This window comes from Mauremys reevesii, linkage group 5, assembly GCF_016161935.1.
Source record: "Mauremys reevesii isolate NIE-2019 linkage group 5, ASM1616193v1, whole genome shotgun sequence".
Taxonomy (NCBI): Eukaryota; Metazoa; Chordata; order Testudines; family Geoemydidae; genus Mauremys; species Mauremys reevesii.
The window spans coordinates 36,031,486-36,045,627 of NC_052627.1; the positions used below are offsets into that span (position 1 = coordinate 36,031,486).

The 14,142-nt window shown below is 43.2% G+C and overlaps 1 long non-coding RNA gene across 3 annotated transcripts; it reads right to left on the reverse strand.

Annotated features, from left to right (window-relative positions):
• Positions 1–3,934: 3,934 nt before the first annotated feature.
• LOC120407010 lies at positions 3,935–13,676 on the reverse strand. 3 transcript variants are annotated; one of them, XR_005599731.1, is made up of 6 exons: positions 13,542–13,676; positions 10,572–10,759; positions 9,846–9,991; positions 6,560–6,673; positions 4,525–4,615; positions 3,935–4,030 (listed from the first exon to the last, which is right to left on the reverse strand). It is a non-coding gene; the product is annotated as an uncharacterized LOC120407010 (long non-coding RNA). The 3 variants fall into 3 exon arrangements; XR_005599732.1 differs by lacking the exons at positions 10,572–10,759; positions 13,542–13,676 and adding an exon at positions 10,132–10,346; XR_005599733.1 differs by lacking the exons at positions 9,846–9,991; positions 10,572–10,759; positions 13,542–13,676 and adding an exon at positions 10,132–10,346.
• Positions 13,677–14,142: the final 466 nt, after the last annotated feature.

Genomic DNA, 14,142 nt, shown 5'->3' on the forward strand with positions numbered 1-14,142 from the left:
ATGTATAGTTGCCCTGTGACAAAGGAACTATATGGAAAAAAGGTTTGGGTGTCTGTAATGAAAACCACTGAGTTGCAGATTCTAAAATTCTAAGTCATGAGCTTTTGCCTCTCATTTGTGCAGTCCAGTTCTTCAAGTAGTTTCCCTATGGGTGTTCCACTTCAGGTGCGCATGCACTCCTCAATCCACTGATTGGAGATTTTCCATTAGCAGTGTCAGTTTGGCCTGCGCATGGACTCTATACAGCCTCATGCCACACTCTGAGGATATATAGGGCTGTACAGGCAAACTGCATTCAGTTCCTTCTCTACCACTTCAGCCTGAGACAGAGCTCTACTATGTCCACCTCATGTATGCATCAGCGTGTTTTGTAATTCTTGTTCAGGTTTGTGTTGGTATAGAATTAGGCCTTGTCTACACTGCCACTTACAACTATGCCCCTTGCGAAGGTGGTTCTATTACAGCTCTGGGAGAGCGCTCTCCCAGCACTGGAGCCACTACTGCGCTGCCACGACAGCATTTTAACGTTGGCTGTGTAGACATACCCTAAGAGAGAGGAAAAACTGAAACCTCTTGCAACTTTCTCCCCACATTTTTTCTGGGGAGCTTATTTGGCCTGATGGGGCATGTTGTCTGGCTTGCCAGACTCCAAATGCTACCATCCTTGTCAGGAGGCTATCCCAATCAGCTATGGCCATTCTAAGTTTTATCCTTTGCTTGAGAGAGTCTCATCTCCCTGAAGTTTATCTTTTTTGCCTGGATTTAAAATCTGGAGCTTAGAAGAATCGAGAGACCAAACTGAAGCTGATGATGGAGTGCTCTCTTCAACCCACTTCCAAGTCATGTCAAGAAACTCCCCCACTGTATGTCTGTCTCCAGACAGAGCCCACATCCCTTCAACTTTTGGCTAAGGTCTCACCTAAGAAGGGGAAGGCTCTGAAGAAGAGCTCAGCCTCCAATCACAAGGCGCTAGCTCCCAGGAAGACCCAATCTCCTGCTAGGTCTACGGTGTCTGAGACCTCAACCTCTTCGCTCAATACCATAAAGATGACAGACTCTTCCTCCAGTACTGGCAGAGCAGGGAGATCTCAGAGCACTTTGGAGAAACAGTGAGCCAGCAGGGCCACAGTATTTTGCACATCCAGATGGACACCATCTACTTCAGACTTGCCAACAAAATCAAAGCACACACCTTTGGCCTTGGTGCCTACATGCCCCAAATCAGTGGTACCACTGAAGTCAATTGCTGCGTCAATACTCTCCTGCTTGGTGTACCACAGGAATTCCATTACTCAAGGGACTTGTCAGTGTTAAATCAGCCAGAGTCCTCACTGCTTATGGGTGCCAAACAGCATCAGTACTGAGACAACAGTCTCCACTACTATTGCTTTCTGGTACAACAGGATTCTCTGCCCTTTTCTACTGGTGCTGTCTCATTGGAGGACACTGAGAAGGGGGATGAAGGAGACATTCAATCAGTCTCTTCAGTGTGGGGTTCCCCTTCACGTCATTACACAAACCCATACTTTGACAGACCCTCACCCACATCAGGGTTAGTGGGGTCAGTCCTGGCTACCACTCCATCTCCCATATGGGTGTCTCCAATGGCCATCCTGGGGTCCTTAGGTAGCATTATCAGCAGCAATTTTGCTAGACCTCCAGCTTAACTGCACAAGGAAACTAGGGTGTCAGTCTCCTCCACCAAACCCCCAACTCAAGGAAACCTTTGAGGAACTGAGGATAGGGCAGACAAAGAGGCTACCCACTCTAGCCCCATCTCATCGCCTCCACCGAGGCAGTCGTGCCTCCACCACTATCAGTGGTCAACTGTTTTTGTCAATTCCAGGACCTTATGAAGAAGGTGGCAGATGCCCTCCAGATACGTCTTGAGGAGCTTAAAGACTCATCACTAACTCCTTGCAGTTGGTGACACCCACCAGGCTTACACTACCCATTAATCAAGTGCTCCTGGATCCAGCAAAGACACTGGCAAACTCCGGCCATTGCATGGCCAACTTTTATAAACAAGTGAATTAAAAATATTATGTTCCAGTCTATGAACTCAGATTTTTTGTTTTCCCAGAGTTAATTTTCAACTTTGTGGCTATGATGCATGGTAATTTAGCATTAATCAGCTCGGTATAATGTATTATTCGCTGAAGATGTTGACTAGCTTTTTGTATTAACATTAAAAAAAGCTGTCAGTAAGTAAATCTTGAAAATGAAGTGTGTAGGTGATTGATTCCTGCCTTGTCTTGTTTTATGGTCTTGCAAGGCATAAGGAAAAAATCCTAAATCCAGCTGTGTATGAGTATGGAAGATTGATTTTTCTGTTCAAAATTGTTTTAATTGGCAACACTGGCATGGGGAAAACCTACTTAGTCTGACAATTCACTTTTCTCACCAGGTCAAGGAGACACTATCAGGGTTGACTTTATGATTAAGACTGAAGATAAATGGTGGAAAAGTGAAGCTGCAGATCTAGGACACAGCAGGACAGGAGAGATTCTGGTCCATTACGCAGAGTTACTGTCGCTAAACTTTGCTAAGATTTCTTAGTTGGAGATAATTTCTGCTACTTGGACCCATCTGACACTCACCTAAGTCTGGTGCCTGATTTTAAAGTGGGCAGGCCACTCTGCCTACAGATCAACATAGAATATAATATGGTTTAATCTTATTTGCAGTCTTTGGAGTTGGTTAGCGAAAACATTTTGCACAAGGTGCTTGATAAAATCCAGAGCATGGGCTGCTGCGTCACTTTCTGTCGCTGACTAGAACAGCGTCCCTTCATGTTGAAGAAGGGATGATCTCTTGTGCAGCACATTTGGTCCTTTTTTTAAAAGATGAACTTTAACCTTTGGACTATACTGGCATTCTTCCAGGCAGCCAGCCAAATGAATGCTTCAGATGTGTATATAGCATGTGCCCATAGCATCCCCATTCAGGACTCAATTGTATGTTTTGAAATAGTGTTACATCTGTTGTCCACAGACACTTTCATGAACTTGGAATTTAAAAACTATATCTAAAATCAACATTTCCAAGCAAACAACAATTTGGAAAAAGATATGGATACCGGCTCTATCACTCTTTTTGGTGCTAGCAGTTCACCTGAATAGTTAAGAGATGAAACAGTTTTATTACATTACTGTCCTCTGAACATGTAACTTTGAGTAAAGTACACTAACAAGCACTATCCATAAAATATTACCTATTTTTCTCAGCCTGACAAAATAGTTAGGGACTATACTGCTTTGATGTCAGCTGTGGAGTGAAAAGACTTACAAGTTTGCATCCTTTATTGAACATTTCTTACAGGAGCATAAATAACATTTCCCAGCCATTGTTAAGGAGAGTAAATTATTAGCCAGAACCTCTTTCCAAGATCGTTGAATCCACAGACACTGCTGCTAGATTTATCTCCAGAGCAGTTGTCATGCTCAGAGCATTGTGGCTTCAGTTATCAGGATTCCTGAGAGAGGTTCAGAATATGGCTGAGGACTTCCCATTTGATGGTCAGAAGCTCTTCTCTGGAACTACAGACAAGTGCCCTGCACATGCTGAAGGACTCCAGGGCCACGTTGCGGTCTCTGGGTATATACAGCCCTACAGCCATGAAGAGATTTAACAACTCTCAAACTACCCAGAGATCCCACCTGGCTCAGTTCTATGGTTGTCATTGAACCACCAAACCCACCAGAAAAAGAGAGATTCCAGAGGAAATGAGCTCCCACCCTCCTTCAGCTAGGAAACCGGTCTCCATATCAATTCGTTGGAATTTAGGGAAGTCAGGAATGCTGCCTTCAGTTCCTACCCCTCATCAAGGGCAAATCAATCAGAATCCTGATGAACAAAGTAGCTTGTATGTTCTGTATCAACAGAGAGGGAGGAGATTCCCCCCCCCCCCCGCTGTTTGCCAAAGCTGTGGAGCTGTGGAACTGTGGCCCATTGGATTCAGATCTCAGCCACTAACCTTCCTCGAGTCCAGATTCTCAGTCAACATGCTCAGCAGGCACTTCTCATAGGACTGTGAATGAGAATTGGAATCTCAAATCCTTCATGGGATATTGTAGAGGTGGGAACTTTCACAGGGGGAACTATTCACTACATCCGGCAACAGGAAGTGCCCCGTACTCTGCTCAAGAGGTAGGCATCTCTCAAAAAGCTGACCTTTCTCCTTCCTTGGACAAAGGGCCTGTTCTATACATTCCCTCCAATACCACAGATTTTAAGAGTGATGAACAAGATCAGGCAGGACAAGGCCAGGGTTATCTTTATAATACCGATCTAGGTGAGCTGAGCTTGGTGTCCTTACCTACTTCACCTATGTCCCTAATCAGTGCTCAAGCCTCCAACCATCCCTCATCTCCTCTCCTAGGATGCAGGTTGTGTGCTTTGCCTCAACCTAGGGGTCCTCCATTTCTAAACATGGCTCCTGGATCATTCACAGGGTTAGAATCCACCTTGACAGGAGCACAGGTATTATTAGACAGTAAAAAGGAATCAATTTGAATTACTTACCTTCAGAAATTGTGAAGTGGTTCAACAACTGGTGTCACCGGCAGCACTTGTGCCTGAATCTTTTCTGCTGTCAGCCATCTTGGATTAACTGCTGGATTTTAAAAAAGGGTTTATTAATTTATCTCCATTAAGGCTCATCTTGCTGTGATATTAGCTTTTCATTCCCCACTGCATGGGTTTGTTTTGCACATCCTGTGCCCTCAAGATTTATTAAGGATCTGGGGAATCTTAACTTGGGGGTAAATGATTCTGCTGCAATTTGGCATTTCGACCTGGTACTTAGATGCCTTATGGCACCTCCATTTGAACCTATGGCAACCTGCTCTTTCACTTATCTATTAAGGCATCCTTTCTAATAGCTCTCACTATTAGAAATTGGAGCATTGATGGCAGACCTATTTACAATGTTTTTCAAGGACAAGGTCTCCCGATGCCTGCGAGCCCAAGTTTTTACTTAAGGTGCTTTCGGATTTGCATCTTAACTAGTCTATTCATCTACTGGTATTTTTTTCCTAAACCACAAATCTCCATGGGGGACTTCCCTTCATATGTATGATGGCATTGACCTATGTGGATTAGGACCAAGCAATTTCAAATATGCCCTACAAATGGACTTCTGTTTCTGTGTAACCAGTGGGGGGGGGAAGAAAACCAAAGAGTAGAGAGCTCTACACAGAACATTGAGTGCTAGGCTCCCCCCCAAACATTTAGAGCACTAGTATAACGTAGCTGAGGTTGACATACTTAGACCTACTCACTGCAGTGTCTTCACTGCGGTGAGTCGACTGCTACCACTCCCCTGTCAACTCTGCCTGTGCCTCTCACGGCAGTGGAGTACAGGAGTCGACAGGAGAGCACTCTTGTCTAGATTAGACTCAATTGCTGCCTGCCAATCCGGTGGGTAGTGTAGACATACCCTAAGAAAGATCTGTACTTCCTCAGATCACTGGTCCACAGTGGACCAGTGATCTGAGAAAGTACAGATCTTTCTTAGATGCCTGACCTGTTCACATACTAATCTCCTGGTGTCCCATCTCCAGCTGTGGCCATTATCTGATGCTTCAGAGGAAGGTGAAAAAAACAAACCCACAATACATTTTGCCAATTGTGCATTGGAAGAGGTGGGGAGGCAGGTGGCTTTCTTCATGACTCCTGCAGGCAACTAGTTAAAGCTCTGAAGCATGATATGATTATCGTAAATGTCTTAATGCAGAGATGCAATTGTTTATTAATATGTTGAGGGCAATGGCAAGCAATCCCGTTCTCCCTGTGGCCCATGAATCCCCCGCTTCCTTCACAGGTTCCAAGGCCAGAAGAGACCACCAGGACCATTCAGCCTGACCTCTGCTCTCCCAGGCTGTAGCATTTCTCTTTTGAAGCTGGATGGAAAGGTATCTAGTCTCATTTTAAAGACTCCAAGTGATAGTGAGTCCACCACCTTCCCTGGTAAACTGTTTAAATGTTTAATTGCCCTTGCAATTAAACAGCAAAAAGCTACTTTTTGTTTCAAGGTTAAATTTGTCTTAACTTCATCTTCTACCTGTTGGATCTTGTTATGCCTTTGCCAGCAAGACTGAAAAGCCCTTCTATTTAGATCAGTAATGTTGATCTATCAAGGCCTATATGGTTTGGGTTCTGGTTACCTAAGAATCTAAACAGCCATGTCAGTTGAGATCACTTAGGGCACTTGAGCCTAGTGCTCTAAATGTTTGGGGGGGAGTCTAGCACTCTTAATGTTCTGTGTAGAGCTCTCTACTCTTTGGTTTTCTTCTACCCCTCCCCCCGGTCACACAGAAACAGAAGTCCATCTGTAGGGCATAATGGGGGACTCATCACTTTTCTCAGGGAAATAGACAGTTTTTGTTTATCTCCACAGAGGATGTGTTGGGTTCATTTTATGACCTCAAAATGGATGTTTTATTTTTAGTGAGTGGAGAAAGATGACACTGCTTTGAGTCTACTTCAGCTTACCTTTTCTTTTCTCTACTCAGCTTCATTTGCTCTGTGTTACTGAGCACCAGGAGTCTGCACTTACTTGCATTACACGCAGTGGTGATCTAAGGTCTCATTGCAGAGGCTCTAAGCTGTGATGATGGTGGACTCGAGCAGCTGGCACTAGATATCCAATGGGAAGGGAAAGGCAGAGCAACTGTATGGGAGGAAAGGAGAATGAATCATGTATGGAAGTGGGTGGTTTATATTTTCTTGGATCCTCTTCCTGGATAAGAAAGAACAGCTGAATTTGAAAGGCTTGACTTAAACCCGTGAAGGGATGAATTTCAGGCCAGTTCTGATTTTTATCTCAGAAAAGCAATTAACTTCTACCATTTAATTGCTCCTGGGGAGCTATTTATTCAGCTTCCTTCCACTGGAATAAGTATTTCTTGCAGGAAATCAGTCTTTGTGTTCACATATTTATAAGGAGACCAGATAATATTGCACTTGCGTGAACATAATGACACATGATTTTCTTGAATTGCAATATTACGTCTTCTCTCTGGTTAGTAAATGGACACTTAAATATTAAAGTACATAAATGTTCTTTACAGCTCTGAGTGCTATAACCTTGCGTACTTCATGTGGAGGACTAGTTCTAAAACTAAGGGATCTGGTTTTAGGGTTAAATCTGAAAACCCTGATTTCTATCCTTTCCCTAAGACCTATATTTCAAAATTAAAGTTAAATTAAACCTGAATGAAAAATGTTGAAACTTTCCCCCATTGTGGCCAAATCTGGTTTCTTTAGCTTGGCCTGTTTGCTGGTAACATTGCACCACTGTTCATCTGGAAGGTCAGTAATTCACATTTTCAGTGCTGGTTATGATTCAGATTGTAAATAGTGGGGAATTTCAGACATCTTTGAGAACACATTAACAACATTAAGCATTGGTTATAAAGTCTCTTCTGGAAACACTTGCGTATCCTTATAGGCTTGGAGGAGTAAACTAACTTCGTTGATGAAAGTAATTGATATGCCTTCTTTTCAATATTTTCATTCCCTGTTTTTCTTTTCACTCCACATAGGGCTTAGTCAACAATTTATTGGGGATGGGAATAGGGAGAGTGGTCTTAGGAAGAATAGATGGGAAAGCAATATTCTGTTTTTGGATTTGGTTCAGAAAGAATGGCCTTCTAATCGTCCCTTATTCTGCAAGCCCTCCCTGCATCAAACTCCCAGTTAGCTCAATGTGAAGAGGGCTTGCAAGAGTAGAGCCTTGAAATGCAAATACTTACTCATCCCTTTTTCAATTTTTTTCATAACTCTGCCTTGTTAGGGCTTGTCTACTGCTAATGCAATTATGCAGTTTGAATACCCACCTGATAGGATGAGGTAGCTGATTATGAAATCTTGTTTCAAAAGTTTGCACACTTCTGAGTGCTATTGTATGCATGATATTATGCTACATTTTAAGGTAGTTGCAAAAGGGATTTTAAAGACACCCATGTAATTTACAGGCCAGTTCCATCTGCAAAGATGCATGCAGTTATTGGCTCTTGGACAGAAAAACTAGTTTGGTGTGCATGGCTGTATTATACAAGATGAGATGGGGAGAGAACAGCTCCTCTGCTATTTAACACTTTCTATACATATCTGTAGTGTTAACTTCTCTCCCCCACGCTAATCTGCTAATAATACTGCATCCATCTGGCACTTGCTACTGCAGTAGAAATTCTGTAAGTGGTTTTGAAGCAAGGGAATTGCTCAAACAGAGAGATGATGCACAGGGCAGATGCTGCTAATTACAGCTATATAAGTATCATTTTATACCATCAGTTTTACTGAATGTTCTTACCATACCTATATGAAGATAACTAACTAATCTCCAAGGTTTAAACTGCTCTCATGTTTCATTCCCATCATATTTCTTTCTTCTTGTTTCAATCCTGCAGCCCTGTTAGTTCATAATAATGTAAAATGATTTATCAAATTGAATTTATGAAAATATTTTATTTACTAATGATACCATCTGAGCAGAATTCTAATTCCCGAGTCTCACTCTGTTAGAACTCCCCAAGTTCTAAAGCTTTCTAGACCTTAAAAGTTAAAGTAGTAGGGTTATATTAATGGCTAGTGGTGCCCAAATTGGCTTCTCGAATGACACAGATTGAATCTATTTCCCATGTTAAGTATCCTCACAGCTTCTTTTCAAACTGTCTTAAATGGGCTATCTTGATCATCACTACAAAAAAAAATTTTCTCCTGCTGATAATCTCATCTTAATTAATTAGCCTCTTAGAGTTGGTCGGGGAACTCCAACCTTTTCATGTTCTCTCTCTCTCTCTGTGTGTGTGTGTGTGTATATATATATATATATATGTGTGTCTCCTCACTATATGTTCCATTCTATGCGTCTGATGAAGTGGACTGTAGCCCAAAAAAGCTTATGCTCAAATAAATATTAGTCTCCAAGGTGCCACAAGTACTCCTGTTCTTTTTGCGGATACAGGCTAACACGGCTGCTACTCTGAAGCATCTCATTCTGCCACTCTTATTCACATTGAGTAGTACCTTGCTCTGAAGGTAGTCTAACTCACCTCAATGGGACTACGTGCATAGTCAATTATTTTAAAATAGTAAAAAAAAATATCAGCAGTGTCCTCATTCTAAAAACTTGAATGAAGCATCAAGGCTATAAATTGTCATTTGCAGACGGCTAAGTAGGGGGAGAACTTGCAACAATGTTAATTCTATAGCTGTATCACTTAAAAACTAAAAATCTTAAGTAACATACCAAATGAGAGAGAAAGCAATGACATAATATAGAGCAATGGCTTCTATTATAGTAGCACCTAGCTGCTCTAAGATAACCACCTGGCATACAAATGGTGTCAAGAGGCAGTAAGCCATACATCACTAGTTATAGTCATTAAAAATGCACTGTGCCTCAAAATAACAACTTGTAAAGAAGGGCAGTTTTTGGCAGGAGAGAAGTAGTTTGGCATTTGGATTTTAAAAGGGTGAAATAAAGAAATTGTAACTTAGGCTACATCTATACTACTGCTTATGTTGGTATAACTTATGTCGCTCACGGGTGTGAATAAGCCATCCCCTGAGTGAGATGAGTTGCACCCACCTAAACACCAGCTTGGACAGCACTAGGTCAGTGGGAGAATCTCTCACTGACATAACTACCCCCACTCTTTGGGGTGGGATTTATTATTATGCGGCTGACTACACTAGCGAGCTTACAGCAGCACAGCTGCATCAGTATTAGGTCTGTCTCTACAAGGACCTGGACTACAATCCTGGTACTAAATGTCACACTGCAGGGCAACTGTGCCTTTTTTTTTTCCTGTCAGTGGTCCAGCAAGGATACTTACTCTCAGGTTTTGGCTCACTCTCCATTGCCTTTCTTGGGTGGAGATGCATGTTTCATTCCCTTCTCATAATGGTATTTCCTTGCCTTCACTGTGTTATTCCTGGCAAAGAGCAACTGCCCAAGCATGTTTGCTTTTCTCTTCAGACACTGATAGCAGAGAGGTTGTCAACAGTTAATACCACACAATTCTTTCTATAGAAGCCTCTTTTATTCTTACGGTAAAAAGTAGTGCAAAAACTATTAATAGAAACCTACATGCATGTTGTTAAGCTTATGTGGTAAAGTACCTGCTTCTCCTCAGCAGGCTCAGTCCTTTTTAGCCTTGGAGACACAGGCTTGGGCAAAGCAAAATCCTTCCAGGTCGCACAGGGTCTCGCTGATCCCTCCCTCAGTCAGTCAGTCCCTTGTGCTGGGTTTCTCCCCTTCTGGGGACAGAGTGCACTCTTCCTTGCTGGAGGGGTTCAGAGCCTTGCTGCACCTAGCTTGCTGGTAGCTTCTCTCACTCTCCTTCCCCCACCCCTGCTTCCATGCCAGGAAGGATTTAAAAAGGTCTCCAGCAGTTGAGGCCAGCTGAACCTAGTTAGTTCCCTGGTAACTCCTTTTCCAGCTGAACCTTATTTCCCCATAGCTCTCTCTCCTCAGTGGATAGGGAGAGGCCTTTTAACCCCCTGGGACTAATTACTACCCCTCCCTTTCAAGCCATTTGTCCTGGGTTTGCCACACTTACCAGATGCCATCTTAACTCCAACAGGGGCAAGTTCATCAGAGGTTCAGCATAGAGCAAGCACAGTCTGTTGGGGCCTCAGCAGGCTTACTTGTTCCAACCCTTCCCAAAGGGTTGGGGTCTTCTTCGGACCTGGGCCTATGTCTGTTTACCAGATCAGGAAGAAGGCCCTGAGTCAGTTTAAAATGAGGCTATTTAAAAACAAACACAAAAATTCTGTTGGTGCCTGGAACATCAACTTTGAACTCATACATACATACCTCTCTGGGGGTTGCCTTCAAGGGGCTGACACCAGGGGAAGTACACTAGTATCTGCCCCCTTACTACAGAATGTACGTACAATGGCACAATAACATACACACAACTGCATTTTAATACAATGTACCCCACAGCTATTAGCCCTAATTCAATAAGGTTTAATTTAATTCAATAACATTTGTTCAGGATCATGTCAGTTTGTCACACTGAACAAAGTTCAGAGCTAGAGCTCAAGTATCCTCCCTAGACACACTTCTAATTCATGTAAATTAATTCCAAAGACAAGTTACTATAACTGGGTATTTGAACAGCAATGAGTGAAGAAACTAAAGCATATCACTGTCCCATGTTTTCAATTGGCAACATACCTGGCTCCATACTCATTGGAAGTATCTGTTTTGGGTTTGCAAGTCAAGATTACAGATTGCTATCCCTTTGCTCTTGGGTATATGGTTAAGTCAGTACGGACAGAAGTATGTGTGCACTTAGGCAGAAGCTGTTTGAACAGTTGGGGCATATATATGTCCACTATATGAGCAGGTTGGGGAGGGTGACAAAGAGAGCATATAGCTGGAGGACATTCCCCCTCTCCCTGCCCCCAGTACTGCACTGCTGTAGGCATAATTTATGTGTAGTGAAAGGGCCCTGGGCTCCTAACCATATATAATTAAAATTGACAATTAAAAAAGGGTAATAGACCCCCAAAAGTCCATTACTGGTAAACCGACGTCTTTGATAGCCAGCTCTGCAACATCTAATCAATAAAACAGCCATATAAACTCTAAAAGGAGAAAAGTAATAAAACATTTTTTAAGTTTAAAATTGCTTCTGAATTCCTCAGTCAGCCTTAATTAAGTCTTAAATGTATTTAGACATCACTTCTAAACAATAAATGCATCTAAATTGTTACCCAGTGTGAAATACAGAGCTGCCTTATTTTAGTAAGCCCCAACAAAATAAAATACAATAAAAATGTAATAGGCATTTGAAATCTCTACTTTATCTTTAAATGTTTAAAATGCCACAGAACAGAAAACAGCAACAGAACATAGCAGAAACACATTACTGCTCTCAAACATACATACAAGAAGCAGCTTCAGGGAGCATATCCATCACTACATAAACGTCAGAACATTATCACCCATGAGGAAGGAGAAAGGGAGATAAAGCCGACAGCATAGATCATATAACAGACAATCCCATAAATGTTATAAGCCCCAGGAATCCAGACTACACAATGCTTAATATTCTGTCCCTGGGGCATCTTTTCCTACTGCACATCTGCTTTGAGTGTCTCAGATTAGTGTGGCAGGCTTTAGATCAGAAAACATACTGAGCCGTACTGACTGGAGTCGCCAGGGTCCCTTTTCAACCAGGTGTGTGTGTGTTTGGGGAGGGGATGTCACAAGTGTTCACAGACACAGGAAAAAAATGAGCTGTGCTATTGAGGGGACACTAAGTATTGTTTTACCAAAACTGCTGCTCCCAGATTATGATAGACCTGTCACTTTTTTCAGACCACTTTAAGCACTAAATCCAGGACTATATTTAACAAAATATTTAAGTCCCTCCTGCATTTTTGAGGGGACTAAATTACAGCTGCACTTAAGCTTCAGTTAAATCCATGTATTTCTCAGTCTGCTTTGCCTACTGACTCCGATTTTAGATGCTTTTGATGTTAATTCATGTTCTCTACTTTGTTTTCAACAGGAGTCACTGGTGCCTGCAATGTATCAAGTCTTCAGTGGCTATATTCAAATAAGCTTCTAAATGAAAACTTAGGGCTGACTGCAGGGTATATTACTTTTGATGTCTGGCAAGATGGCTGGTAGTCTGAGATGTTGTAGCAAAAAATATTGTTTATCTGAATTTCTTTCCCTTTTCCGTATATTTTCCTTATACCAAAAGCCCCAGGCACCAATCCAGACTTGAAGACAGACAAACCTTCAACTGCAAGAAAGCAGTTTAAAACAGATTTTAATTATTGCTTTGGAGCTACAAAGCAAAAAGACAGATTCCCAGCTGATGGAAATCAGCATCACTCCATTAAGGCCAATGTGTCTGCTCCAGTTCCTATCAAAAGCTAATTTTCCGTCCTTGTTATTAATCCAAGGCTGTTGAAGTTGTTGCATTGGAGAAGTTACTTTATTCCCTTTTTCTCCTCCCAGGCAGAACAGTTTGTCAATGTAGCTGATTGGGTAAAACTCATGTCTTTGGGTTGGGAAGTTGTGGTTTCATATATATTTGGTATTGACACTGCAGTGAAGCAAGTGAGGGAGGATTCTGCATCATTAGTAGTGCTGGCCCAGATCTGCAAACAGACTTGGGCATTGCAGTGCTCAGCATGCTAATGTCTAGAAAAGCGCAAGAACAGCATTGTGATTCACAAAGCCTAAATTAGGGGGCTAGGCTCCCTATAAAACAAAGGGGGAGAGATAGCGCCTTAGAACGTGATTCACAAAAGCCAGTATGCTAGGTGGTAAGCTGCCTAAGGTAGCCAATGGGAGAGCCCAATGAGATGGGTGTGTCCTAAGTCCTGCCTCCCTCATGGAGTTAAGGCCCTAAACCCAGGCTCCAGGAAGGTGCCTCTCTCTGCTAGTGGTTCACAACTGGAGTCAAGGAGTCTTAGGCACCTGCCTCATTCACATAAATCAGAGAAGGAGGAGGTGGTGATGCTCACCTTGTAACTTTTAGCCCACTAGTTAGGTCACTCACCTGGGACGTGTGAGATCTTGGTTCAGTTCCCTCTGCTGCCTGATGGGAGAGAGGATTTGAAGAGGGGTCTCCCTCAATCTCTGCTGTTTGAGTTGTGTTGTGATAATTTGGCTGACAAAATATATAAGATGATACAATAACCTGTAATAGAGTTGCCAACTGTCTAATCACACAAACCCAAACACCCTTGCCCCTGCCCTGCCCCCCCCACTCCATACCCCCTCCTTCCATTGCTTGCTCTCCCCCCCCCCACTCACTTTCACTGGGCTGGGGCAGGGGGTTGGGGTGCAGGAGGGGGCCATGGGCTCTGGGCTTGGCCTGAGGGGTTGAGTGTGTGTGTGGGAGGGAGCTTCAGGCTGAGCCTGGGGCAGGGGATTGGGTTTTAGGTGGGAGGGAGGGGTGCAGGTCTGTGAGGGAGTTTGGGTGCAGGAGGGGGTGAGGGGTGCAGCCTTCAGCCCGGCAACGCTTACCTCGGGTGGCTCCTGGGTGGCGGTACAGCAGGGCTAAGGCATGCTCACTGCCTGCCTTGGCCCCGCGCTGCTCCCGGAAGCAGATGGTGTCCCTGTGGGGGAGGGAGGGCAGGGAGGCTCTGTGTGCTGCC